We start from the raw sequence: 27507 nt of genomic DNA on the forward strand, positions 1-27507 counted from the left end.
CATCATAATCATCACTTTATTTCATACGAGATGACGCCCGCAACTCCGTTGCGTCAAAATTCGTTTATCGCGCAGGAGCCCTACATTTTCCGGGATAAAAAGTATCCTATGTCCTTTCCCGGGACTCAAAGTATAGCTCCATTCCAAATTTTAGCAAAATCGGTTCAGTGGTTCGGGCGTGAAGAGGTTGTTACCTTAGACAGACAGACTTTTGGATTTATATTATTAGTATGGATAAGAATTCGAGGAGATATTGTACCGCCTATAAGCTCACACGCTAAAGTCTCTAAAGTCTAGAATCTAGATTATAATGTTTATGTAAATAATTCTAAAAAAATATATGACATAGCCGCGAAACGCTTTGAGAAAAGTATGATACGGCCGTGCCTTTGCTAAAATGCTTGGCTGGGGCACTGCCGTGCCCCCAGATATATGAAAATTTTATATACCTGATACATACATCGTTCTTTACCATCATACTCGAAAAGCGTAAACATTTTTCTGTCGCCATTGGTAAAAAATATCCTATCGCATCCATATTATTTTGTCCAAGACAAAATAATATGGTTCCCTGGACGCTCGCATCTAATTTGCTCATGGCCTTTGGGAGTGGCCCCACGTTTGGCAGCCATTAACAGGTTCCATTTTAATGCTTTGACCAAATATTTGTACAGCTGAAAGCGTTTTACTTCGTTTTCGTCATTTGGTGGTACCTACCATGGAAAAGTATTCTTTTAGTTGGCGCTAAATACCGTACGCTGGTTAGCACTTCAGGATCATTCTGAAAGTATTTAAACATTAATTAATAGCTATTCAAAAATAAAGTGTTTTAAATCTTACAGATGTGGCGGTACCTACCCACAATTCGCCCAACATTCCTGCATCGCGCTATCGAAGTTTTCTAAGCGTGTCGGTATATAATATATGACAGCTGAAATGTATCACGTGGGCTCCGGCCTGACCGAGCATACCACCTCGCTCGGTCGGAAGATCTTCCTTTGGCCACAGTCACCACACTCATATCCCACACAGGCAACGCTAACATGAGCTTATATATCGCTTGACAACGTCTTTTGATGTTAACATGAAAACATCAAAAATCAAAATACAGCCAAAAGTATAATATCCTCCTTTTTGGAAGTCGGTTAAAAACCCCCAGAAACTGCAGGGCATTAATTTTTTACCTTACACCCATGGGAATGTTTAGAAATGGATATGAACAGCTGATATAGGTGTAGACAATGTAGATATTGTAGCAGGCCCTATTAAATTATAGTCCAGGACCTTAGCTTACAGATCTGATGACTTTTAGACAGTGTCAAACACTGATCTCTAGCATGAAGATGTTGTGATCATTTTTTTTATTAAACATAATATATTATGTTTAATAAAAATGTGGTTTACTACACACGAATATATTCGTGTGTAGTAAACCAAGTAAAAAAGTTTAACTTCGAAACCAGCTCTCAAATAATTTTATGCTAAACTTCTAGATTTAGAAGATTACCCACAGCACAGTTTTACAAAACTTGCCTGATTCGGCTATCTTTATGCGCAAGCAGACTTTTAAAGGAGATATTTTAAAAAATGTAGGTAACTCCCTACTAAGTTTAAAAATTCAAGTTTGCTTTATGTTCTAAGTTCGACTATAAGGACCGAATGTAACTACATGTTCACTTTTAATATTCATAAATTTATTTTATCTGCGCACTAAAGTTTTCAACAGCTTGGCTGACGGCCATTTTAATATTTATATAAAAATTTTAATATTTTATAAAAAAATAACTGATTTTCACACTGGAAAACTTGGCTGGCTTTAGTTAGCGCGAAAGAAAACATACCATATTTAATAATGAATTTTAGATCACGCTTCGAGTAAATATTAAACGAATAAGTAACAAAAAACGCTCTAACTTATTTAGTAGAGTATTAAAATTCTTTAAAGAGAAATTAACATTTGTAATGACGCTTGAAAAATGGGTACAATTTATTTAAGGTGTCCGATTGAAAAATACATCCATTATTGCAAACCAAAAAATGTGTCTATAGCATCGATTCAAAAGTTTTGACCTATCAGTGACGCAAAAAAGGCTCAATGGGAATATTTGAATACGCCAGGTACCGGAGTGTGCCACGTGCGAACAGCGAGCTGGCCATCTGCAATATGCATGCATGCGGAATTATTCAATACTACCCACTTGTTAAAAAACCGAAAATTTATGGGTCAGGCCACAAAACGCGACTAGACGATACAATACAGAAAGTGAAGTGAAGTATGTATTACATATAATAATGTACTTGTATTACTGCGTACACCTGCAACTTTAAATTATGCTAATAAAGTATATCACTTATTAAATAAATAAACTTAAATCCTTTACCGTATCGAGTAACGTTTCAATATGAACTGATCCTCAATACTCATAATTATATATCCTTAGATCGTCATCTAAGAAGCTTTTATAGAATAAGAGAACAAGCAGATTGTCTTATTGTAACATATTTTCGCTACTCAAAGACACCAAAACACCAAAAGCACCATCCAGAAGATACAAGTCCCTAAAACTATGTATCCCTCGAAAACTTACCGTTTTTAATATTCTTACATGAATTCGCTATTGTATAAAATTCTATACCAGCTAAGACGTTTTTTATGATCATAACTAAGAAGTTAGCCGGTATTGTAATTTTTTCACGCTCGAACGAAACTGCAAAGATCTTGCAGCCGGCCGTCGCACGTGCTAGTTGAAGGGTCGTTACATCAATCTTTACCTTCATAAGGGAATTACGCAACGATTTAAGTCCACACCTGCAATTTCAACCCTGAAGCTTTTACCATAGGGTTTATCTTCCGCTAGCAGAGTACTTTTCGATGTCTTTTCGGGCCCAAATCGAAGTTTCTTGGAGACAATGAAGGTATTCTATGTCTGGACAATGCGAGGCTCCCAGTGTTGCGATTAGTGGGATTTATTTAACGGTCCCGATCGCAAAAAATCGTAACTGACGAGCCGAGCGTCTTACGACTTATCAATTCATCTTTTCCCTTTTTAAGGCGAATCGCAGGGGACGTTGAATGAGAGATAGATGAGGGATGAAAGTTTAACTTTTAGCGTTGTTTTGATGTCGGATTGACTTTGAATGTTTTACATATTCAGGTATCTAAAGTGCAAAGAGCGTGAACGTAGAGACGAAAAAATATCCGAGTTTTTATTTTGTCGCCTAGATATGTAGAATTATCGCGATACATAAAACATTTTCAGGGAAATGCACGTTAATATTTATGTTATCTGCATACCTGAACCAGGTGTTAATAAAATTGCAATCGCATGCAACAATATGAAATATTTTAGTCGAAAACGTTCCGTATTTAAATTCCGCCATATCGTGTATTGTTTTGGACTTTTTTCCCTCCACATGAGCGCGCTTTGTTGGAGTCAGTAGGTTTCCGTGAGTGTAAATATTGAAACGAAACTTTTACTATTCGCGAAACTGGATTTTGTGAAAACTGCAACTTTATATTTTATGATCTGCTTTTGAGACTTAAACGTTTTTTGTCGCGAATGGGGATTGTCCATTTTTTTTTTAATTTTGCTCATTACAAAAACATTTCGAGGAATAAGGTCAGTGATCGTTTTTCTGTATATAAACGAAAAAAATACCCATTAGTTGCTTATATTTTTGAACAAATATGTTTAACCTTTGTTTGACCTTCAATGGCGTTAAATTAGCAATAAATTCGACCAACATTACGTTTCGAACTTTTGGTAAGCTTCTCGTATCAGCTTTCACATAATGAGAACTTGCATTTGACGAACCAGCCATTATAAATAAGATTGAAAGGAAATTTAAAACATTACAGAGGTCAATTAGCTGCCGATGATGACGTCAGAGCGAAGCTTTAAAAATTTATTGAGAAAAAACTAGCCAATGAATTTTAAAATTATTTAATTTATATTCTTAAAATACCCTATTTTAACGAAAAAAAATATAAAAAGTACATGTGATTTTTTTTTGGACAATGACCATTGCTTGCAATTTGCTACTCTTTGTGTTTATTATATCATATGCCCTTAATGTAGAACATGATATTTGCTATTAAAGCTATAAGTATTGAAATTATATAGAATTAAATTAACTTTCTTCACACCATCTTCATAAATACCCCAACGCTACAATGATAAGACGCAGGAATATTTACGTTACATTACTAACTAGATTTTCCCGTGTCCTTGTACGCGTTAAGGAAATAAAATAACGCAGGAACTCTACATTTCGTGATCTACAACTGCAACTAACCCCGAAAGCCAACGCAATCAAAATCAATCCAGACTTTATTTAGAACTGTTTAATGCAAACAAACATTTTCAGTATTATCTATACCATATGAGCTTTTAATATGTCAAAGAGTAAATAATTATCCAACTGCAACCAAGCCTAAAAATCAACGCAATCAAAATAGCTTCAGATTCTTAACTGTTTATTAATGCGAGCATACATTTTCAGTATTCTCTCTATAACAAGTGCTATTTTTATGGCAAAGAATAGACTTATCCAAGAAATCACTCAGGTAACCATATTCTCAATCACGCCGGGTCTAATTTATGAGATAAGTTTTTGATAGTTATAATAATAGGGGTATTGATCGGCGCGTGCCGCCCACAGCCCGCATGGCGAGTGTTGACACAAACTTTGGCTTTGGGTCTTTGGGTCGGTAAAAAACCCATTAGGCAATTATATTGTATTTGCATGCAGCATGGATTGTATCGAAGTTAGCTCTACTTTATAGACTAGCCCCCTTACTAATAAACGTTGTATAAGATTTGAATAGTTATACAGTGTTTTGTTCCTGTCACACAAGTGACATTTTTAATTGGATTGAAGAAGACAAAACACTGTATAACTATTCAAAGCTTATATAGCGTTTATTAGTAAGGTAAGGGGGTAGGTACATTTAATTACACGGTACACGTGTCTACTTTCGTGACTGCTTCGTTAGTTACTTAGTAATTATTAGCAACAGTGTTCCTGAAATATCTAACGAGCAAAGTCTTCTAGATCATAGAAGATAAGATTCCACAGAACTTTAGATTCTAGTCTAATTACTTACTTTGTGATCTGGAATACCTCTTTTCTTTAGGTTCTTAACTTCGATTGCATTTACGTAATAAGGTATTAACTATTAGGTAACCGTATTAACGAACAATAATTAAGCATTGCTTTATAGTTATACTCTGCTTAATATAGAGTTCGAAGACTTCATTATCTTGTAAAAATGCCATTTCTCCTTTCCAGAAAATGTTATCTTCTTCAAAATACAAATTTTATTCTGATATTTCTGATTTCACCTAAAATAAAACGACCATAGCAGTGAAGAAAATATTTTGCATAATAGTTACCCAGATAACTTGAGGTAATCATGTCACTTTAGGGAATGGAATGGAAACATCTTCTAGAAACTTCAGAAACACTACATGATGAATGAATCTCTTCCCGGAAATGTACTTGTTTCAGGGCCGGATTAACTTTATAGTACTTGTAACAAGTGCCACGGGCTCGCTCAAGGGGCTGTGTAACATGGAGTGTAAGGAGCGACAGATAATTTTGATATTAAATTTTATTCCGAGAAAAGTGCTTTTACTACGTACATTGTACATATCATGTTGGGAATTCTGGTAATAAATTTAAAAAAAGGGATCCTATTACACGACCTCAACTAAATTAGTCGTTAACTTGAGAATCGAAAGTAACACTCGCCTAAAAATTTGCTATGGGCCCTAGGCTAGCTATATGCGACACTGACTTCTGACCTGTGTAAACCAAGAGAAGCCGTTTGTTAGAGCCTGGCCTTGTTCTTTAATATTCACTGGAGAAAAAATTACTGGAAAATGTAAGAAAATTGAAACTTTGAAATACTTGAGCAAATTAAGTAAAACCTTATTTTTTATTTTTTTTTAGGATTAAGAGTTCAAAACAAACTTACGATCTGTTAAATTACGTCGTTTACTTCGTTATGGTGTACAAAATAAAATATATTAGGTACAACTTGCTCGTATATCACTGATCACACAAAAAGAGTGAGAATATCGTTTTCCTCTTCCCCGCGGGCCGCGGCAGCCACCCGCCATTATGTTAATCATAATACATAATATGATTTTTTGATCAGTTAACAATATGTCTTGACGCTAGTTTAACATTTTTTAACTAAAATAGTGGACAACGCGGCTAAAAAAGTGAAAACTTATAAATATAATCATCGCGATTTAGTTATTTCTTGCTTGTTTGTCTATTTCCCACTCAAAAGTAACCCCTGATTCCATCGTTGACACTTTGGGGTCATAAACAAAATCCCACATTAGATATTCTAATTGTGTACATTGACGTGTATGCGGGCCATTATATAGCTGTTAGTGCATTTGCTTGTATCAGCGGATTACCGAGTTTGTCCCGACGCAAAATGTTACGCTTCCCAATCAAAATAAACTGATCCGATTAATTAATTTGGTAATTAATCTCCTTGTTAAAATTTAATTACAGCCATATTAATTACTAATGGATTCGAGTGGAAGCGGCCATGTGTGAAATTTGAAAAATTACAGTAATGATATTGGAGTTGCGTCGATCTCTGAAGAAGGTGCTTATCGTACATACCGTTATAAAATTTAATAATAATATAATATAACTATATAATTATATACAATGTGTCCCGACACCGGTGTCCAATCTTTTAATGTCATTGTCATGATCTACGGCATGTTTTATAGACAAATTGGCTCTGAAATTTGTCTCTCTCGCACGGTTGTAAAATGGCAGCCATTTTAGTTTATCTCGGGCTTTCACACTAATCGGTTATCGGACCAATACTTCTCATGTAAATATGCTACGAAGATAAAGAAGGTCTCATTTGATAACTTAACTTGTGGACTACGCTTACACAGGCTTGTACGCTTACACATTGTTATAAATTTCGTGAAATTAAACATAGAAAAACCAAAGTTTAAGGAAAAAAAATTGAGTATTTTTTAATTAATGGCGTTTTGTAAAAAATCTAGCGCATTAAACTGGTTCTTTTTTATTTTTAAAAGATAGAAGAGATTTTCATCTTAACTAAATTCCACAACTTCAATGCTCTATGTCAGATATCTTAGAAGTTATAACGATTTTCGTATGAAATATTGGTCAGATTAGTATGAGAGCTAGGGGATTTTTTTTTTCCAAAAGTTGGAGAAAAAATTTCTGAATGCCAATTTGTCAATAAAATATGCCATACATCATGATATTCAAGGATCGGACACCGGTGTCGGGACACATTGTATATTATATAGTTATTTTTTATAATTTTCTTAGGTCTCTCTATTTTGCTCCTTACTAATTTATTATCATCATTCCGAATAAGTTAATCGTAGGATTGTGGGCGATTTTGGATAGGGAATTTAGACGACTTGCATTCGATAATTTTGATATCGAAGTTGGAAATCAAAATGCATGATTTGATATTTGTACGTGGGAGAGCCATGCTTCGGCACGAATGGGCCGGCTCGACCGGAGAAATACCACGCTCTCACAGAAAACCGGCGTGAAACAGCGCTTGCGCTGTGTTTCGCCGAGTTTACCGGAGGCCGCCATACAGCTGGGACGCGTTATGTCAAAACTCAAACCCCACACATATTTGATTTGAAATTATTAATTAGAAATTTAATAATCGTACTCAAATCGCGTATGATATTTTTATAAAACATATTTATTTATTTATTTAGCACACCAACAGTACATATACAATAACACATTTGAAAAACATATCATATACAATAATATTTTAAGCGGTATATGCACAAATTATAGGTATGCATGACATTTATCAAATTAAGATTCATTAAACATTCGAGAGAACAAAATATTTTAACTAATATTTAACTTATTTAATATTTAAAAGGTAGTGTCTGTATGACACAGTTGTGGACCACGCTCTAGGAGCTTGATGTCAAAAATGCGCGCATCTGTGGACCGCGCTCCTGGAGCTCGATTATCACCTTTGTGTTTTATTTTAACCACAGTATATCGTAAACTATATCTTTACCGCTCTAACTTGCACAAAGTGTTCTTAATATAACAAAGACGGGCTATAGAGCTGAAGGGATATCAAAATTATTATCTTTTACAGTGGACAGTTTTTCATTATAAAGTCGTGCCATGCGTGTTAGTGGACTGTTGTACGTGGTATTCAAAGTTGAGGTTGGAATTTCAAATAATCGTTGTTTACGCCTAGTATGACTACTTACTCTAAAATTAAAGTGGTTAATCAGTTCCGCATCAATGTTGCCATTTATAATTTTATATAACATGAGTAAATCAGAGTTATTTCGTCTTTCTTTTAAAGAAATCATCTTGAAGTGTGACAATCTGTATGTATACATAGGTATGTCTTTTTGGAGTCCGTTTCTTACACAAAGATGTCTTACGAAACGAGCCTGAATGGATTCAATGCTATCTATGTATTTCTAGTAGTAGGGAGACCATACACTAGAACAGTATTCCAGGCAGCTACGTATTAAGGCATTGTAAAGAAGAATAAGACTGCAATTGTTACTAAATGGCTTTGTCATTCGTATAAGGAAGCCCAGCATTTTTTTAGCCTTTATTACCATATTATCAATATGCTGATGAAAGGATAGAGAACTGTCAAAAAGAATCCCTAAGTCACGAATCACAGAGACTCTGTCCAGACGAGATCCATTAATATGGTAAACATAATTAATATATATTTTTTTATTAGTGAACGTGATAGTCTGACATTTTTTATGTTTAAAGACATTCAGTTTTCGATGCACCATTTGTGTAAAGTTTCAAGATTGTGTTGAAGTTTTATGCAGTCATTTAAATTCTTTATAGCGTAATATATTTTTAAATCGTCGGCATAGACTAAACAATAGCATGTCATGAGACCCAAAAGATCGTTGATAAAAATTAAAAAAAGTAAAGGCCCTAATTTGGATCCCTGAGGTACACCAGAACGTGGAAAAATTGGTATCGACTCATATCCCGCGAGTGTAACCAACGGTGGTCGATTGTGTAAATAGTTTTCAAACCAACGTAAAATACTGCCATGAATACCGGCATGCTCCAATTTTGTAAATAGAATTGAATGATCGACACGATCAAAAGCTTTGGCAAAATCTGTGTAGATGGCATCAACTTGACCCCTAGCTTCGAGGGTGTTTGTTATAAAATTTATGTAAAGTAATAAGTTTGTCCCGGTTGATCGGTTAGATACAAAGCCGTGTTGATTGGGATTAATAATATGACTCAAATGGGAGTAAACAACATTATAAACGTGTCCTTCAAATATCTTTGCAAATTGTGACAAAATGGATATTGGTCTATAGTTTGTGACATCATTCAAACAACCAGCCTTGTGAATCGGGACAATATGTGCAATTTTCCATAAATCTGGGAATAATCCCTCTTTAATAGACTTATTATATATAATGTGAAGTGGCTTTACGAGAGCATCTACACAGAGTCGAATGAAGATCGGTGGTATTCCATCCGATCCTGCGCCCTTATTTAATTCTAATTTCTTTATACTTTTCCGAATTTCGTCCTCAGTAATTTCTATGTCAGCAATAGAGTAGTTAGATTTCATCGAGCAAGAATATGAATTTTGTTTTTGAGGGTCATGATAAACAGACGCAAAATATTCAGCGAATAGATTTACAACATCCTTACCCCCTACTCCCACACGGTCACCGTAACAAACTTGATTTGGGACGTTAATACGAGCCTGTGTTGATTTTGTATATCGCTAGAAAGATGTAATATTAGAATGCAATTCACTTTCTATCCTGTGTATGTACTGTCTAAAACAGATATCCATAGCATTCTTTGCTTTAGTTCTTAAGGAAACAAATGTGTCGTAATCATGGGGATTATTGTACTTTTTAAATCTAATTCTATACTTGTGTTTTTCTTTTAAAATTTTTATAAGTGAAAGTGAGAACCAACATGGGTAGCATTGTTTTTTGGCTTACACTTAGGGGTGTATAATTCAATTTTATCCCATAATATGTTATAAAATTTGTGAAGGAAGTAATTACAATTTAAGTAACTAAACTCTACCCAGTTTACAGATTGAAGGTCATGGAAGCATGCCTCATAGTCCATTTTCCTAAATGCGTAATTATGTTTTGAAATATTATAATTTAATTTAGAATATGAAGTTTTTTTAATAGTGAACTCTATTGGTGGATGGTGAATATCAGTTTTACTCAAGGGGAAGGCTTTGCTGATAGCAATATTTGTGTTTTCGTCTACAATAATAAGATCTAGGATATTACCGTTGTCATTATAGATGTTATTTACTTGTTTACAAGCGGTGATGCAAAGGAAATCTCTTAATACTAATGCTTTAGGATCAATAGTGTTTAAAAATGAATCATCAGATTGGTGCCAATTGATATTCGGAAGATTAAAATCACCAATAATTAAAGTAGTCCTGTCATTATATTGTAAACATATTTCTTCGGCTCTAGCAAAGAAATGGGACACAATGTGAAAGGGAATATAGGATGGCAAGTAGACTAAGCATAGGTTTATACAGACACTACCTATACTAATATATAACCACATATCTTCAACAGATGTTTGCCATGCAATTTTATTAACAAAAGTAAACTTATTGCTAACAGCTATTAAACTAAGACTTCACTTCACTTATCTATACATCTATACAGCTATACATATAAATAAAATTGGAGTGTCTGTTTGTAATATTGAAGGAACCGTTTTTTACTAGATGCATATGAATGTATATAGGGTACAGACACCAAAACAACATTTTTTACCATTTTTGTCTGTCTGTCTGTCTGTCTGTTTGTTCCGGCTAATCTCTGAAATGGCTGGAGCGATTTTGACGGGACTTTTTTTGGCACATAGCTGATGTAGTAAGGCATAACTTAGGCTACTTTTTAACCGACTTCCGAAAAGGAGGAGAATATATTTAACTTTTTTTATTTTGCTTCGCGGACAACTCCGTCGTTTGTAGACCGATTTCCAAAATTATTTTGTTGTTGTATATGATGTAACCTGTATCGTAGATGGATATTCAGCTATTTTCTACTTATATATTATCTTATTTTGTTTCCTCTACATGCACAATGCACATATACAATTCCTTTATGACAAACTACGCCGTTGCACCACTGCATCTTCAGGTTACGTAATGCAAAATTGCGCACCAATTTATATGTAGCAATTTAGCGGCAGACAAGCTGACACCGGACAGTCTGACATATTGCTAAGACCCAATCCGGGACGTTCGTATTCCGGTCCCATCTTACAATATGCCTCCAAAAATCGTTACGTATTGTTTATTGTTATGCAAATTCCTTAACGTTTTTTTGGAGATAGTCGTTAGATGGGAAAGATTTTGAATGCAAGTTAAAAGTGAGTGTCACGGAACTTGTTATATTGCTGTGCCTCGTCTCACGATTCCGACTGTAGTAGTAAGAGTATTAAAACATTTAGTTCGCTAGTATCCCTTCGTCAAGTTGCAAATTGCAATGTTAACTGATCCTTAAGAGGATACCACAGCAGCTAGAGAAATGAAAAAAAAGTACGTATAATATCTATAGCTGTCTCCCTTACCTCAAGCCTATACCGCAGAACGCGATAGAGACAACTGCAGAAAATCCAGAAAATCAACGATTCGTTGTCCCCTGATTCCTTCTCCAAAACTTAACCGATTTAAGTACTTTTTTCATTAAAGATTAAAAAAAGGCTTGAGCTGTGTTCCTATGTTTTGCTTTTTTTGTATAATCTATCCAAATCTGTTTTCTGGACGTTTGAACACAGTGGAAAATCTGGCCATTTTTTTGGGTTTTTGAACGTTCATATCTTATTTAATAATTAAATTATGAAAAAAAGGAAAACATAGGGACATTGTATTAGTGGCCGTAGATATTCAGGAAAAAAATTATAACTCTACTAGCATTATCCAGGGAGGAAACAGGGGACAGCGTTTGTATGGGAAAAATGGCGGTGTGGAATCCTCTTAAGCTTGTTGATATCATAGCTGTATCTTTCATTTTATACCATAAATTATTATTAATATGGTATAGTATTGTAAAAAAATCGGCCAAGTGCGAGTCGGACTCGCGCACGAAGTGTTCCGTACCGCCTACCGGTATAGAGCGAAAGTAGACAAAAAATTGTGTTTTAAATATTACCTTAAACATTTACTTTATTTTAATTTTATTATTAATTATTAAAGCACAAATATAATTAAGAATTTTGTGAAAATTTCAAGTGCCTAGCTGTTACCCCCCTTAAATATTAACATAATTTTATTTTTAGTATTTGTTGTTATAGCGGCAACAGATATACATAATCTGTGAAAATTTCAGAAGTCTAGCTATAGCGGTTCTTGAGTTACAGCCTGGAGACAGACAGACAGACGCACAGACAACGAAGTCTTAGGGTACGGAACCCTAAAAGCCATTTCGTATAATGTTGAACAGCGGAAATATATTGGAAAGCCCGATAGAGCTAATATTGCTCTTGCACAATTAAATACACCATCGACGCTCAAACTCAAGATCGTAATTATAACTGTTATTATAACATTTAATTTAGATTATAGCAGTTATAACACTCACTTATTTTATGTTATTTAATTAAGACGTTTCTTAATAGCTAAGCATTAAATGGCCGCTTTATTAACTTAATGCGGACAATTATTTCGTTACGAGCTCTACGAATCACAATACTATAATTATTTATTAAGGTGACTGGTGAGTTTCGGAGTGTGTATGTCTGTTACGTCTTTACTCTTTACACAGAAATTACTGAATTACAGCTAAGGCTTTAGATTAACATGTAGGCTACTTTTTATCTCGAAAAAGTAGTGTTTTCGTTTGATATAAGCTAGTTAACAAAGAAGTATAGAATTTGCTATAATTACTGTACTCGTCGAAACATGGCGGTAGCGGCCTTGTCAAATACTTGTCATTTTCTATACAAAGTCGCGATTGACAACATCTGACACTTCATTGTCAATCGTGGTTTAAATAGAAAATGACAAGTTTTTGACAGGGAGTCAATGACCGCTACCGCCATGTTCCGCCGAGTACAGTATAGGCGACCTTTCTACATTGCGTTGGTCAATAATAATATTAATATTTTCAAGTTTTTATCCTGAAAAGTATTGTTTCCGTGGGATAGAATAGAAGCTTGTTGACAATAAAGTATAGGTACTTGTAAAGCTTAAAACGGCCTTTCTACGTTGGTCAATGATAGAATTGATAGACAATAACAGCTGGCGATAACAAGGGTGTAGCGTGGAATATTCGTCTTTGACTGTCCAAGAAAGACGTTGACTATACACACAGACAGCTGCGCAAACATGGCTATATTGTGACCCAAGGTGAAAAGGGTCCTTTAGATAAGCGCAATCACTACGGCCGCGGCAAACAAAACTAGTTCATAATAATAATACATAATCGTTTCTCCCGTTTGGATACTAAAATGCCACGGAAAAACACACGGACAAACTGATAAATAAGTCAAACGCATAACATCCCTGTGGTTAAAAAGCAATTGAAATAAAAACACAAGAATAAAAATGGGCCGTTAAAGTTACAAATATTTAAATCGCACATTTTCGCTCGTGTGAAACGATTTACCAATGAAACCTATGTTCTTGGGGAAGCAATTTTCTCTGCACTTTTTGCGGGAGTGCATCGAAATCATGGATCGCGATTGCAGATAGTTCCGGAATTGCGGGACAATTCGACACAATATAAACATTATTCAGTACAGCTACAGTCACAATGTCACGCTCTGTAATATAATAATTTTATCTGAAACGAATGCTAGAAGCGTTTTCACTTCTACTTCGCTTTGTTAGAGAGATTTCATAGATTAAAGACATAACATAAATTAAAGACATATATGAAATTATTATGTACGAAATTCTTTGCTTCGTTATTTAATCGCGCTTATATTATATTCTATTTTGTCTCTAATCTAAATCTATGAGCTGTAAGTTTTCCATGTTTTAAAATATAATTACAACTGTAAAAACTGGGTGTCTTTTTGGCAGGCAGGCTTTAATGACATTGAAATCTTCATCTTCCATGTGGTAAGGAAAACTAGTAGGAAATGAGTTATACGAGTCCTACGCTACTGATACAGTCATATGTTTTACCATGCAATGCAGCATCACGTCACGTCAAATTTATCTCTGTCCTAAGTGAGATTTTCAAGGATGCAGCTGAGTTTTCTCTACTGTATGATATTTAATGTGTGGCCGCGACATCAAAGCATTAACGTGCTTCTCGACGCTTTTATTTTCCTTTAATATTGTTGAAATCGTACTTTAGCTTTTTTATATGCTATCTTCTATATTGTGGTACAGTCTCTCTTCTCAATAATTATTACCTTTGCGATACTTGAAAGCGTGGAGGATAAACCAATATTTAAACATTATCTAGCGTACAAAGAATTAATTTAAGTCTCTAGATTTTTCATAAACATTGAAAGACGGAAGAAAATTTAAAGTGGACGTTTTAATTGCAGTTTGCGGAAACGAGATAAGAATTTAAAATGGCATTTATCAGCATCTCCCAGTTTTCTTTGTAACAACTATTATACTTTAATATTTGTTTGCTAAGTAATTTAAAGCTTTAAGTTGCGTCGGATTGAAATTACTACTTCTGATTTCTGTGCATTATTAAGAATAAAAATCATTTTCTAAAGAAAATATGTAGTTTTCCTTCTCGGCTAAGAAGCATTTATTATGATACTTGGGCATTGCATCATCTTTACATGTTCCATAATATGGCAGTACCATAAAGTTAATATACCTAGCGAAATAGAGCAACAATCTCGAGCTGTCAAACAAAACCAAAATTGGTTTTCATCTATGTGAAAAATATGTGTACGTATACACTTACACAAGCATGATTGAACATGAATTCTATGAGATTTGATTGTCAACGTGCGGCACGTGCCGACTGGACGTCAAAGGCTCTTGCTGCTGTCATGTATCACACGTCTCTTTTTACCACGCAGGGTTACTGATAGTGACATCTCTCTTGCTCAGGCCATTGTTTCTCTATTCCGCTAGGTATATTAACTTTATGTGCAGTACCTAAACATCTAACCTTTTGATTGTACTATTTGACATTAAATGCCCTTTACACCTATGAGAGATGTCTGTTCACAATACAATATATAAATAGATTTCCAATCTCCACACTTCATCCGAACAAGACAATATTGTGAGTATGCTGTCTGTATCAAAGTATGTGATAACTGATAAGTGATACCCAATAGTTTTGAAGTAATTACATAACTTATTGCGTGCAAATTGATATTTACGCAGAGAAAGCAATTTAAACTTAGCATATCGCACGAGGTGAGTAGAATGAAATTAAACAATGTCAAGTATAGGCTGAAATTCGGCCTCCGAGGTACGGCAAGAAAATTAATAATGCCAAAGTACCAAAGGAGCTCCTTGTGAGTCAATTTAGCATATTGAACCTGACAGAATAGGGTTCGGATACTTTAAATCTGCTCGGATATTTTATATTAGGGTCGAAGAAATAGTACGTCTCAATATGCAATAAAATCGGGATACATATGAGACCTCAGATTCGAGGGGATTGCGCCGTGCACACCTGAACTAGATTACTGTATCCCAACTATGAGAAATGTTCGTTCAATTGAATCTTTTGCGTTGAGTTTGGGAACCCTTCAAACGACGTTACACTTTATTAAATCTCGCTTTTTTATCGCCAGGTTTGATTTCGATTAGATGAAAACTAATAAGGTGATTGTTATCCATACTTAATATTATTATAAATGCGAAAGTGTGTCTGTCTGTCTGTCTGTCTGTACCTCTTCGCACCCAAACAGCTGAACCGATTTTGACGAAATTTAGTATAGATATACCTAGAGTCCTGGGAAAACACATAGGATGCTAAAACGGAGTTGCTGGGGTCTAGTTGAAAATAAGCAATTTAGTTTTATTCCGATTTCAATTATAACGGATAAATATATTATTTTAAGTAATCTATACAATTAATAAATATGCATTTTCAATTTTGTTAGTTTCGTTGAAACTAGCGATGATGGAAGTCAAAGAAAATTTATTTTATGTGGAAAGTGATACGAAGTTCACCGGGTCCTCTAGAGTCTAGATCGAAACTGAATCGTTCGCATATTAATAAAATACGTGGGAGAGCCATGCTTCGGCACGAATGGGCCGGCTCGACCGGAGAAATACCACGTTCTCACAGAAAACCGGCGTGAAACAGCGCTTGCGCTGTGTTTCGCCGAGTGAGTGAGTTTACCGGAGGCCCAATCCCCTACCCTATTCCCTTCCCATCCCTACCCTCCCCTTTTACAATATTTCGTCTTAAAAGGCCGGCAACGCACCTGCAGCTCTTCTGATGCTGCGAGTGTCCATGGGCGATGGAAGTTGCTTTCCATCAGGTGACCCGTTTGTTCGTTTGCCCCCTTATTTCATTTAAAAAAAAAAGACGACATTGTTAAGGGTTTGTATATTATGTAGGTACTGGATTTGTGTATAGGTCTCGACACATCCGGGATACTTCTATGGCAGGTGAACTTACTGAGGACAACCCACAGTGTAACAAGTATTAAATATATTTCCGTTGCCTGGTATCTGTGACTCAAGTCTTTTAGGTACCATCGAGGAAATTGACTCCTAGGCAGTTGACAGACCAACGTCATTTGGTCGGATCATGTTAATTAATTGTGATCTGTCGGCTAGATTGGCGTAACGCAACTAAACTACGTAGGTCCCACATCTGCCTAGGAATCTACTTCTCTGATAGTACTTAGCACGGGGCCAGACTGATGTGCTGTGAAGCGTTCATAGATATATTTATTATTAATACTGCAAAAATCCCAATGGCGGTTTTGATTAAAGCTTTTCACCTGAAAAAAAGGGTTAAAACGTGTAACAGATGGTAATGCGGTAAGTTTCTGAATACTGATTTACATATGGAAGTCGGAACCCGGGCCGAGGCGATGATACGTTATACACCTGAGTTCCTTATAATTTTCTAAACTGTTATTTGTTATATTAAGATGTTGGGAAATAGTTATTTAAAATTTGGCTATAACTTTTAAGTTAAAGGTACCTAATTATTATTATTATTAAAACAGTGTTTTTTAATGCATGTATCCCGAGACATATGGAAATAAGCTTTAAATAAAAAATAATAAAATAAATAAAAATTCTTTATATCAGCAAAAATATACAGAACCTTCAGAAGATATTGCAGTGTTTTTTTTTTGCTGTTTAAATTACTAAAATGAGTAACTGTAGCTCTCACACTAGGTTAACTTGTGGCGTGAGAGCTTTAAGAAATAATACAAGTTTCTTTTTTTTGAATAATTTATTGTGTGTAAAAATTTACACTTGCTTAATAGTTATTACTTATAACGTTACGTTATAGTTCGAGCAAGGAATAAAACCCTCGCATTTTCAATATGCAGGTATAAAAGTTAAGACCCTCATAAGGAAGATTCGGCATCTGCTTACAAAATGTCACTTCTCCCACGGTATCAATAGCTTAAGCTTGACTCTTATCTTTGCAACCCAACGGTTAGGGCCAATTTATACTGGCGCAGAATAATTGACAGTGACGCAAAATTCTTGTTAAACAGGAAATTCACCCCTATAGCAATACACATTGTATACATACTTTAGGGTTTAAAAAGGTTCCTTCAAAGTCTAAATTACTAAGACGTGGTTTCGCGCTTCTAAACACGACAAACGCATCCTATTTTTTTAAGTTTAATAAGTAGGTAAGTGTTTTTTTTATTATTTTTTTTTTAATGGGACCTCTTGTTTCCCCTATACATAATACAGGACAATTATTACATGATGTTTTTTCTTGGTTACATTGTTATTGTTTATGTTTGTTACAACTTTATTTTATACATTTATAATTATTTATTTTCTATTTATATTAACATTATTTTCTTATACTATGTTTTTCTACATTATCTATAAAAACAAAGTAGGTAAGTGTTAAGTGCGTCAACATTGTAGATATTTTTGCGAATTTTCTTTTTTCATCTCCGGGCGGAAAACGTCAACTTTCTTTCCGCTGCGCTTACCGATGTTGCCGTTTTCCGCCTCCGTCGATGAGAAAAATAGTATACGCACCATGAGCAGTAAATAAGAAAGCCTCAGATCACATGTGATCTGAGACAATTCTTATTTTCCTGCCCTAGGTGCGTAATATTTTCCCTTTTTTGTTTCGTTGACGTGACCCTTACCTATGTACCATCGAGGAAATTGATTCCTAGGCATTTGACAGACCAACGTCATGCGGTCGGATCATCTATAATGATCTGTTGGCTGGGTTTGACCTAACGCGACCAAACTACGTAGGTCCTTCATCTGCCTAAGAATCAACTTCTCTGATAGTACATATTATCTTAGTTAACTTTTAAACAAAAATACGTTTGTCGCTCTAACGCGGATATAACAAATACGAGTCCGAGATTTGCATCACAAAATTATAGAAAAGTAATTACAACATGATAACATTTTCAAATTTTATTTTGGCATGGTATTGTAAGTTTATTATTGCTTTAAAGGTATCCATATTCCATATCATTCTATTCCAATCTATATATATATAAAAATGGATTTTCAAATGTGTTAGTCACGCTAAAACTCGGAAACGGCTGGACGGATTGAGCTGATTTTAGTCTTAAAATATTCGTAGAAGTCCAGGGAAGGTTTTAAAAGTGACACGAAGTTCACCGGGACAGCTAGTTTAATATAAAATTCTCGTGTTGAGCAGTTTGTTGCCTGATTCCTTTGAAACGCTAAGACAGATTTTGATAAAATTTTGGATGTTTATCTGGTAGGTCTGAGAATTAGGTTGTAGAAAATATTAAAATATATTTCTTTAACTAAAGTAATAACAATATTATGTGCAAAAATAGTTTACAACTTGTGAAATACTTAAACCTATTTTACGAGTATTTTACATCAGACTGAGAAGTTACTAAACAACCATTGTTATTATGTTTATTACATAATAATAGCACAGAAAAAGATACAAAGACACTTTATGTGATTATCTAGAAACAAATAGAGGAATTGTATCCTAAACCAACGACCTACATTGCCTAATGTGTTTGATCAAAGTGTATGCAAATATTATTTTCATGCAAGCGCTCCGATTAACGTTCCTAAAACCATAATATTATAGATAGCGTGACACGACATGTAGGTACTCAAAACCATGAAATGAGGGAGAGAACTTGGCGCTGATTTCTATGAATTAAATCTTATGGTTTTGTCTATAGGTATGTATTACGCCAGAGCTGCGAAGTCATATAGCTTTGGTACGTTGCGTTGAGTCGTGACAACGAAAACGCTACATAACGCTAAAGGGCCCTAGGCTAGAATACGGCGACTTTTTTAAACGTTGCTATAGCGATACTATCGAAGCGGTGCTAACGCGGTTCAGACCAACGACACAAATTATTATTAAAAACCTGACACGGTCGCGCGTTTGCAGCGTTACAATCGCGCGTTTGCGTCGCTAGGCGCGCGTTGCAAAAGTCGTTAGTAGCGATGCATCGCTACAAAAAGTCGCCTTGTGCTAGGGCTTATGCGTTGAGTTATCGGATATAATATACAACTTGACGGAGAAGAAACCAAGCGGGAAGAAGGTAACTCAGTTGTCGCTTTAGATTTTAGATTGTATTTTAGTGCTTATATTTCTATCCTATTATTCTTAACATTTATTATTATGTTGTTCTTTAATAAATTCGTTGTCGCTTATAATAGCTCCCACACCGGTTTCGGTGACTGTGGCCGGTGTCATTGAAACCAGGCCAGCTACGCAGGAGTAATTTTATAGTGCTCAAGTGTGTGCGCAGTACGCAAGAGCACTCTCTATTTCTTTACTCTCATAACCCAGTGGGATGCAACACCGACACGGCCGGCGAGAGATCAGGCGCAGGACCGACTTTTTACATGCCCATCCGACGCATGGATCATCTTACTTGTCAGACAATCAGGTGATCAGCCTGCATTGTCCTAACCAAACTTGGAAATGACGTGTTTCTAACGCGGGAATCGAACCCACGACCTCCGAGTCAAGAGCCGCGCTCTATACCACTAGACCACGGAGGCGCCCATATTTCAGCAATTAACATAAACGTGATTCGTAATTAGTCGCAACGATCGCGATGCAAGTTGCAACGCAAATATCCAGTCGATATTCCAATGTGACGACGCAAGTCGCAACGCAACGGATTTGAACGACGTGGCCTCGCCAGGAAATGTTGATTGATGTGATGACAATTTGCATAAATCGGTTTGATTGGAATTGCCTTCACGGATTACTAATTGACTTTTAAGCTTAACATATCCAATCGTAATATCAACGTTAGTTACGTTACGTCACGTTACCACGACGGTTTCACAGTAGCAGGAATGTATGACAGCTACATTGTAACGTTACCAGAAGATAAAAAGTGCACGTCTGTGTCTCTGTTACCTCTACAGTTCTCCTTCTTAGGGTTGATTCAGATCGCAACGCGACGCGTAGATGCATTTCTAAATTTATATGGCTTTGACAGATTCGCTAGATGTCTCACGCAATTGAAATCTGTCAAATCCATACAAATTTATGCCGCGCCGCGCCTCGCCTCGCCTCGTCGTGTTGCGGTCTGAATTAACCCTTATTGCGACAAACGAATATTTTGTGGTAGGAAGTTGCGGACAACATATTTTAATTATATATAAGGCTACTGTTTTGCGATAAATCGTCTCGATCTGTGGCTGCTGGTATTAAATGGTTTCTTAAGGACAAGATGTAAGCCCGCTACATGAAGCGGCAGCAGATGACATGTTGTCGCGACACTACTGGTTGGTATGTAAGTATGTATTTCTATGAATAAGTGTCGCTAGTTTCGTGTCGCTAGCTGCGGAGGGTGTTTTTTTATGAAATAAGGAGGCAAACGAGCAAACGGGTTACCTGATGGAAAGCAACTTCCGTCGCCTATGGACACTCGCAGCATCACAAGAGCTGCAGGTGTGCTGCCGGCCTTTTAAGAGGGAATAGGGTAATAGGGGAGAGTAGGGATGGGAAGGGAAGGGAATAGGGGAGGGTAGGGAAGGGAATAGGGTAGGGGATTGGGCCTCCGGTAAACTCACTCACTCGGCGAAACATTACGCAAGCGCTGTTTCACGCCGGTTTTCTGTGAGAACGTGGTATTTCTACGGTCGAGCCGGCCCCTTCGTGCCGAAGCATGGCTCTCCCACGTATAAACGGGTGTCTCATAGAAATACATAGAAACCAGTTAATTAGTGTCGCGACAACACGTCGTCTACAGTTGTCGCGTGTCGCTTGTACCTTTATTTATTTTTGGAACGAAGTTCCTTATCGCGCGTTGCGAAAGGGGGCTAGACGAAAAGTTATAACGACACAAAAGTGTCGTGTGTCGCGTCACACATGAAAGTGTGTGTCGCGTGTTTCTCTTTCTCTCTCTCTCTCTCTCTCTCTCTCTCTCTCTCTCTCTCTCTCTCTCTCTCTCTCTCATTGAACAGTGTGGTGTAGCGAAGATTTTTTTTGTTGAGTGTATACAGGTTTTTGTACATATAAGAAATAACTTCGTTTCATCTGGGTGTCCCTTGACACCTCTCAAGTTTTATTATTTTTAGTTCATACAGATTTATTTGCCATTTGCTTTCTAAGAAACTAGGTGCTACCAGTTAATTGACTGGTTCAGGTGCATCGTAAATAAGTGACGGAGGCGCAAGATCAGCAGAAACGTACGATATCGTGGAACGTTTCTGCAAGCCCCACAATATAATATAGAAAGCGGCTAGCTATATCCTACATACAACGATCTGCAAAGTTCGGTCGCTGTAGACTACAACAATTTTACGTACGTAACATTAAGCGACTAATAACCTCCAGAAAAATATACAAAGACGTAGGTAAGACTTCAATGGTCTACCCCATAATTGACCTTACTTTAAAGTTTTCTAACACGTGCATTGGGGGAATATGCCAGGAGGGAGAGGGCCGAACTCAATTATTCAGGGTACCCCAGGCCTTTTCACAGCACAAAGGATTCAGGACGGGGCAACTGCGAAGAACGTAAGGATATAGGTGAGCTTTTAATATTAAGCTGGAACTTTATTATGATACCGTCACATGCATGAATTGGGTGACCATGGTTTAACTGCAGGACAATATTTCGATCTGCAGAGAGATTTACGATAATCTTAGTTCGATTCGGATTCGGAAAGTCACCGCGTTGTTATTGGTGAACGCTACCATCATCAAATAAAATTTTGCATTGTGAGTCTGGCCCCAAAAAAATGGTGGCTTTTTAATTTTAAACATTTATTGGTCCTATGAGCGGAACTCGAACTATTGATTTAGGTTATTTCAAACATTTTTGAAAAATTAAAATTATTTGATTTGATTGATCGTAAGAATTGTTATGATTATAAAGATGTCATTTGTTTTTATCTCTTTCGATTAATAAACTATATAAGTGTTGAGATGCGACAATTTACGTCTTTCTTGAGATACCCACAATTATAATAGTATACATAGGTTATGTATACTATTATATTAAATTTTGCATTAACGTAAAGTTACTGTAAATTTACTCAATCGAATAACCATTAACTAGTGCCTACGGGCATAATTATGACCCAAATGGCAAATAACGGGAAGTCCGTGAAACGCAGGACGCGTGGCTACACTAATATTTATACACAAATAGCAGTGAGTTGGCTGTGACAGGAAATCACATCGATATTACCTTTTCGCATGCAAATGTTCCCTGAAATTATGGAAAAACATAAAAAATAACTCTATAGGAGATCGTAAACTCTACCTGAGTTCTCTCAAATTAATTTTCGGTGGCAAAATGAAAGGTAGAAAAATATTTTTTTATATTTTGATTTTGGTCAATATTTATCTGCTATTTTATTGGTAAACATACTATCGGTTTGTGGAGAAAGTTTATTAATGTTTCTCTTTGCCTCGAAATTGCATAATACTATTCAAACCGTAATATTTGAATGAGTGACAAAGGTCTTACGGTATACATAAATATTTATGGCTTCCCTTTATTTTTTTCCCAACGTTAGCATGTTTATCTTGGGGGCGTATTGTGTCACATTATAAAATGGCATTACGTTAAACATAATTGACTTGTAAATTTATTCATGTGCTTCAGATAAAAGATCCGAATCTCGAAAGATTGTAAATATATCAAACCCTTGAAATATATAAACGTAAACTTTCACTTTGGGAATAATTTCAAATTCTAGATCCTTAAAAGAATAATGGAATCTCTTGGAAGGCTTTTTCGATGACAAAGGAAAGTTATTTTGGTTCTAAAGGTTATAATATTCTGATCCTCGCGGCAAGCGACTACAACTAAAATTCAAATAAAATGCCACTTTATGACCTAGGCCTTTAGGTTTGATTATTATACTGATTTTCTATTCCAATTGGTCTATGCCACCATAAATGTGAAAATAAAATAATCAGCCAAGTGCGATCGTATCGGTCAAAGTACAATAAATCTAAATATTTTAACAACAAAACATTAAGTGTGTATCCTACACCAGGGGCGAGAGAAATTGAAAATAGGTATTTGAAAATGTATTGCTGTCTCACCAATCTCAAGTCTCCCACCGCAGAGCGCGATAGAGACAACACGACAAAAGTTGTAATAAAAGAACAGAAAATCTTCGATTCGTTGTCCGCTGATTCCTTCTCAAAAACTTAACCGATTTAAGTACTTTTTTCATTAAGAATTAAAGCAAAGCTTGAGCTATGTTCCTATGTTTTCCTTTTTTTGTATATTTTAGCCAGTTTTGTTTTCTGGGTGTTTGAACACAGAGGAAAATCTGGCCATTTTTTAAAGTTTTTGGACGTTCTTATCTTTTTTTATAATAAAATTATGAAAAAAAAGAAAACATAGGGACATGCTAATAGTGGCCATAGATATTCAGGAAAAAAATCATAACTCTACCGGCATTATCCAGGGAGGAAACAGGGGACAACGTTTGTATGGAAAAATGGTGGTGTCGAATCCTCTTAAGGGTGGGTTGCACCAGAGGCGTAGTTATAGATAAGGTTATCGTCAATTATGGCGTCCATTATGGACTTTTACTATGGATTTGACAGTTCATTTGACATTTTGTTATGGTTAAAGTTATAGCTAAAGTAAGTTGGTGCAACCCACCCTAACATTATTTATCAGCGCCATTGGGGTATTCCTTTATTATGTGCCAATAAAGGTCAATCTCTTCGTGATTATGAATTCTCTGGTAGTTTTACTTGAAAATACTTAAAATAGCTCGAAGGCAACATTTTCCGTTAGTTATCTGAGCTAGATACGATGTTTAATATAGCAGAAATTATGCGCCGCCATCGCTCTTGTAATCCTGTGTATAACGATGTATTGGCGTTTATTGGAAAAAAGATTTTTCTCCTCGACAATGCATTACTTTTGTTGGAAAATAAATCTTAGCATGCATACAGGATGTAACAAAACTAAGTGATAATTCTTTAAGGTACACATACAAATGTGTCCCCTGTATTAAGTTCACTGCGAAAATAGCAGCGCAGATAGAGCATATTTTTGTTATTTTCATGGATTTTCCACATTTCATCATATATTTTTTTTAGAATTATCATGAAGTTAGAGGGGGGGGGGGGGCACCCACTTTACCACTTTGGAAGAGTCTCTCTTGCAAACTATTCAGGTTAGAAAAAAATTATGTTAGAAACCTCAATATTATTTTTGAAGGCCTATCCATGAATACCCCACACATAGGTTATATGATTTTTTTTTCGTTTCAATTGTACCTATGGGGGCCCCTAAAATTTTTAATAATGTCTCCATTTTTGTATCAAAATCTTAATACGGTTTATAGACTTCATCTACTTACCAAGTTTCAATAGAACAGCTCTTATAGTTTCGGAGAAACAGATAGACAGACAGACAGACATGACGAATTTATAAGGGTTCCGTTTTTTGCCATTTGGCTACAGAACCCTCAAAAGATGCTCTTTAAGCGCTGGTACTTTTAGAGTAAACTCAATACAGGGGACTCATACACTTCCTAAAGTATTATTATTTATCACTTAGTTTTGTTACACCTTGTATATAGTTGATATAAATCTATAGTGAATATTAATTATTTTATTTAATGTGAAAGTGTGTTTTTACCTATCTGTTTATTTTCAAGTATCAACCGGTGATTTCATTTTAAATAAATTTGGTTAGGAGATACTATAATATTATTTGATATTGTTACGAAAAAGGTAATAATATTATTACGATATTTTTTGTTGCAGAAACATTAAAGTGCTTGGCTCGTGTGTCGTTTCGATCACGTCAACAAACAGAAACAATAGTTAATTATTTAACTTGCTTAAACGGCGCATTAACAAATTAATTCAATTTTCCTTAATGATTGTCTATTAGTATTGCTAATGAATAGTTATCTTTGTAAACTCTTGTTAAATCTTTACTTAGAAGTTCTATTGTTTAATTAAGTATTATATTTTCAGCATTGCCTTATTTAAAATTTTGTTAGTCTACGAAAAATATATATACTTTTACTAATATTACAATTTTATGCGAAAGTGTGTCTGTATGTGTGTCTGTCTATTACCTCATCACGCCCAAACCACTGAACCGATTTTGCTGAAATTTGGTATTAAGATACTTTGAGTCCCGGAAAAGGATATAGGATACTTTTTATCCCGGAAAAATATACGGTTCCCACGCGATTAACGAATTTTGGCGCAACGGAGTTGCGGGCGTCATTGAGTTTTTGACAAATAATCAAGAGATATTATTATCTTAGTTCTAATCGAAAACATTTCCTTCCAAGGCAGGAATCGAACAGACCCAAGTTGAGCCACTGGAGTCTGGACTATGGGTGCGTAATCCAATATGTACACTACAGCCACTTAAGTCGTCATCTCGTATTTACAAATAACATGTTCTTTCACTTATCTGAGCAAACGCCGGGATGTGTAGTCATCAAATTGCAATATTGACAACTAAATCCTTGTTTGTGGATGCAGGTTGAGTGCCGTTTGATGTTACGTATCTAGTTTTTGCTGTCCCAAAATATTATAGCTAATAGAATTGTTATGTTTAAACAATATAAATATAATATTATAATACTAGATAATGGATGGGGCTTGTAGGAGCAAAAATGGCCAAAAGTACGGAACCACATTAGCTTTATTGACGTAACATATCTTATGAATGAAGAGCTTTTTCAAGTTATTTTTAAAATTTTTAAGGCTTAAGTTTGACCCACACGTACCACAATCACACCACAACGTCGCTACAAAACGTGGTCATCTGTATCACACGGTTGATAACGACTACAAAATATGGTACGTGTGAAATAGTCCTCCAAGGTATCACAAAATTGGTAGATAACTGTTTGTAGTCATATGATGGCTATGTGTTTGTAAGCTTCTATTCAGCGTCTACATGACTAAATTGGGCACACTGTATATAGCTAAATTGCTGTATCATTGCTATGTGATTAGTGATTACTGATTACTATAATATATAAGTAAAAATGAATAGAACCTATTCATTTTCAATACAAATTACAAAGTATACGCCTGACCGTAGTGTGGTTGTGGTCGTGGTGTTGTTGTGGTACGTGTGGAACAGCCTTAAGGTACACAAAAGTGCCAGGACCTATCAGGAACACAATCTGTAGGGGTAGATTACGCCGATAAATACGAAGATAACGTCTTGTCCGAGGGCGGAAGCAATATACTTACAATTTACATACATCCAAACTAATATTATAAATGCGAAAGTGTGTCTGTCTGTCTGTCTGTTACCTCTTCATGCCCAAACCCCTGAATCCAGAGATAATTTAAGTCCCGACAAAGGACACCTATGTCCTTTGCCGGGACTCAAAGTATCTCCATACATATTTTTTTTTGGGATAAAAGGTATCCTAATACCTTTTATCCCAAAAAAAAAAAAATTCCTGCGCGATAAACGAATATTTGTGCAACGGAGTTGCGGGTGTCACCTAGTATTTTATATACAAAATATTAGATGCCGATATACAAAATATTTGTTTCGTAGTAACCCCCAATTAGCTTGCTTCGAGTTACATACATAATATCGCGAAAGAGTGATGCATGTGTCATGACTTATAGTACACAGTCATCTCTATATTTATAATAATTATGTATATCATTCATCTCTATAGTATACAGTCTATAGTCTATACTCTATACTATAGAACAGCGGTCGGCAACCTTTTGGCAGGCAAGGGCCACAAGGTGTTAAAACAAACTAAAGGCGGGCCGCAGGCCTCATACTCATATTAACCCTAGAAGCTCAGTATACCTACACATAATGAAGGGAAATAAGTTTAGTGTTTGTTATAAAATAATAATATAAATAAATGACACA

The 27507-nt window shown here is 35.6% G+C and overlaps 1 long non-coding RNA gene across 1 annotated transcript; it reads left to right on the plus strand.

The window, feature by feature from the left end:
• Positions 1–11780: 11780 nt before the first annotated feature.
• On the plus strand, positions 11781–27456 carry LOC121727376. The gene is made up of 3 exons (XR_006035660.1): positions 11781–11791; positions 16013–16019; positions 27335–27456. It is a non-coding gene; the product is annotated as an uncharacterized LOC121727376 (long non-coding RNA).
• The last annotated feature ends 51 nt before the right edge of the window (positions 27457–27507 follow it).

Source organism: Aricia agestis, chromosome 5 (assembly GCF_905147365.1).
Source record: "Aricia agestis chromosome 5, ilAriAges1.1, whole genome shotgun sequence".
NCBI lineage: Eukaryota > Metazoa > Arthropoda > Insecta > Lepidoptera > Lycaenidae > Aricia > Aricia agestis.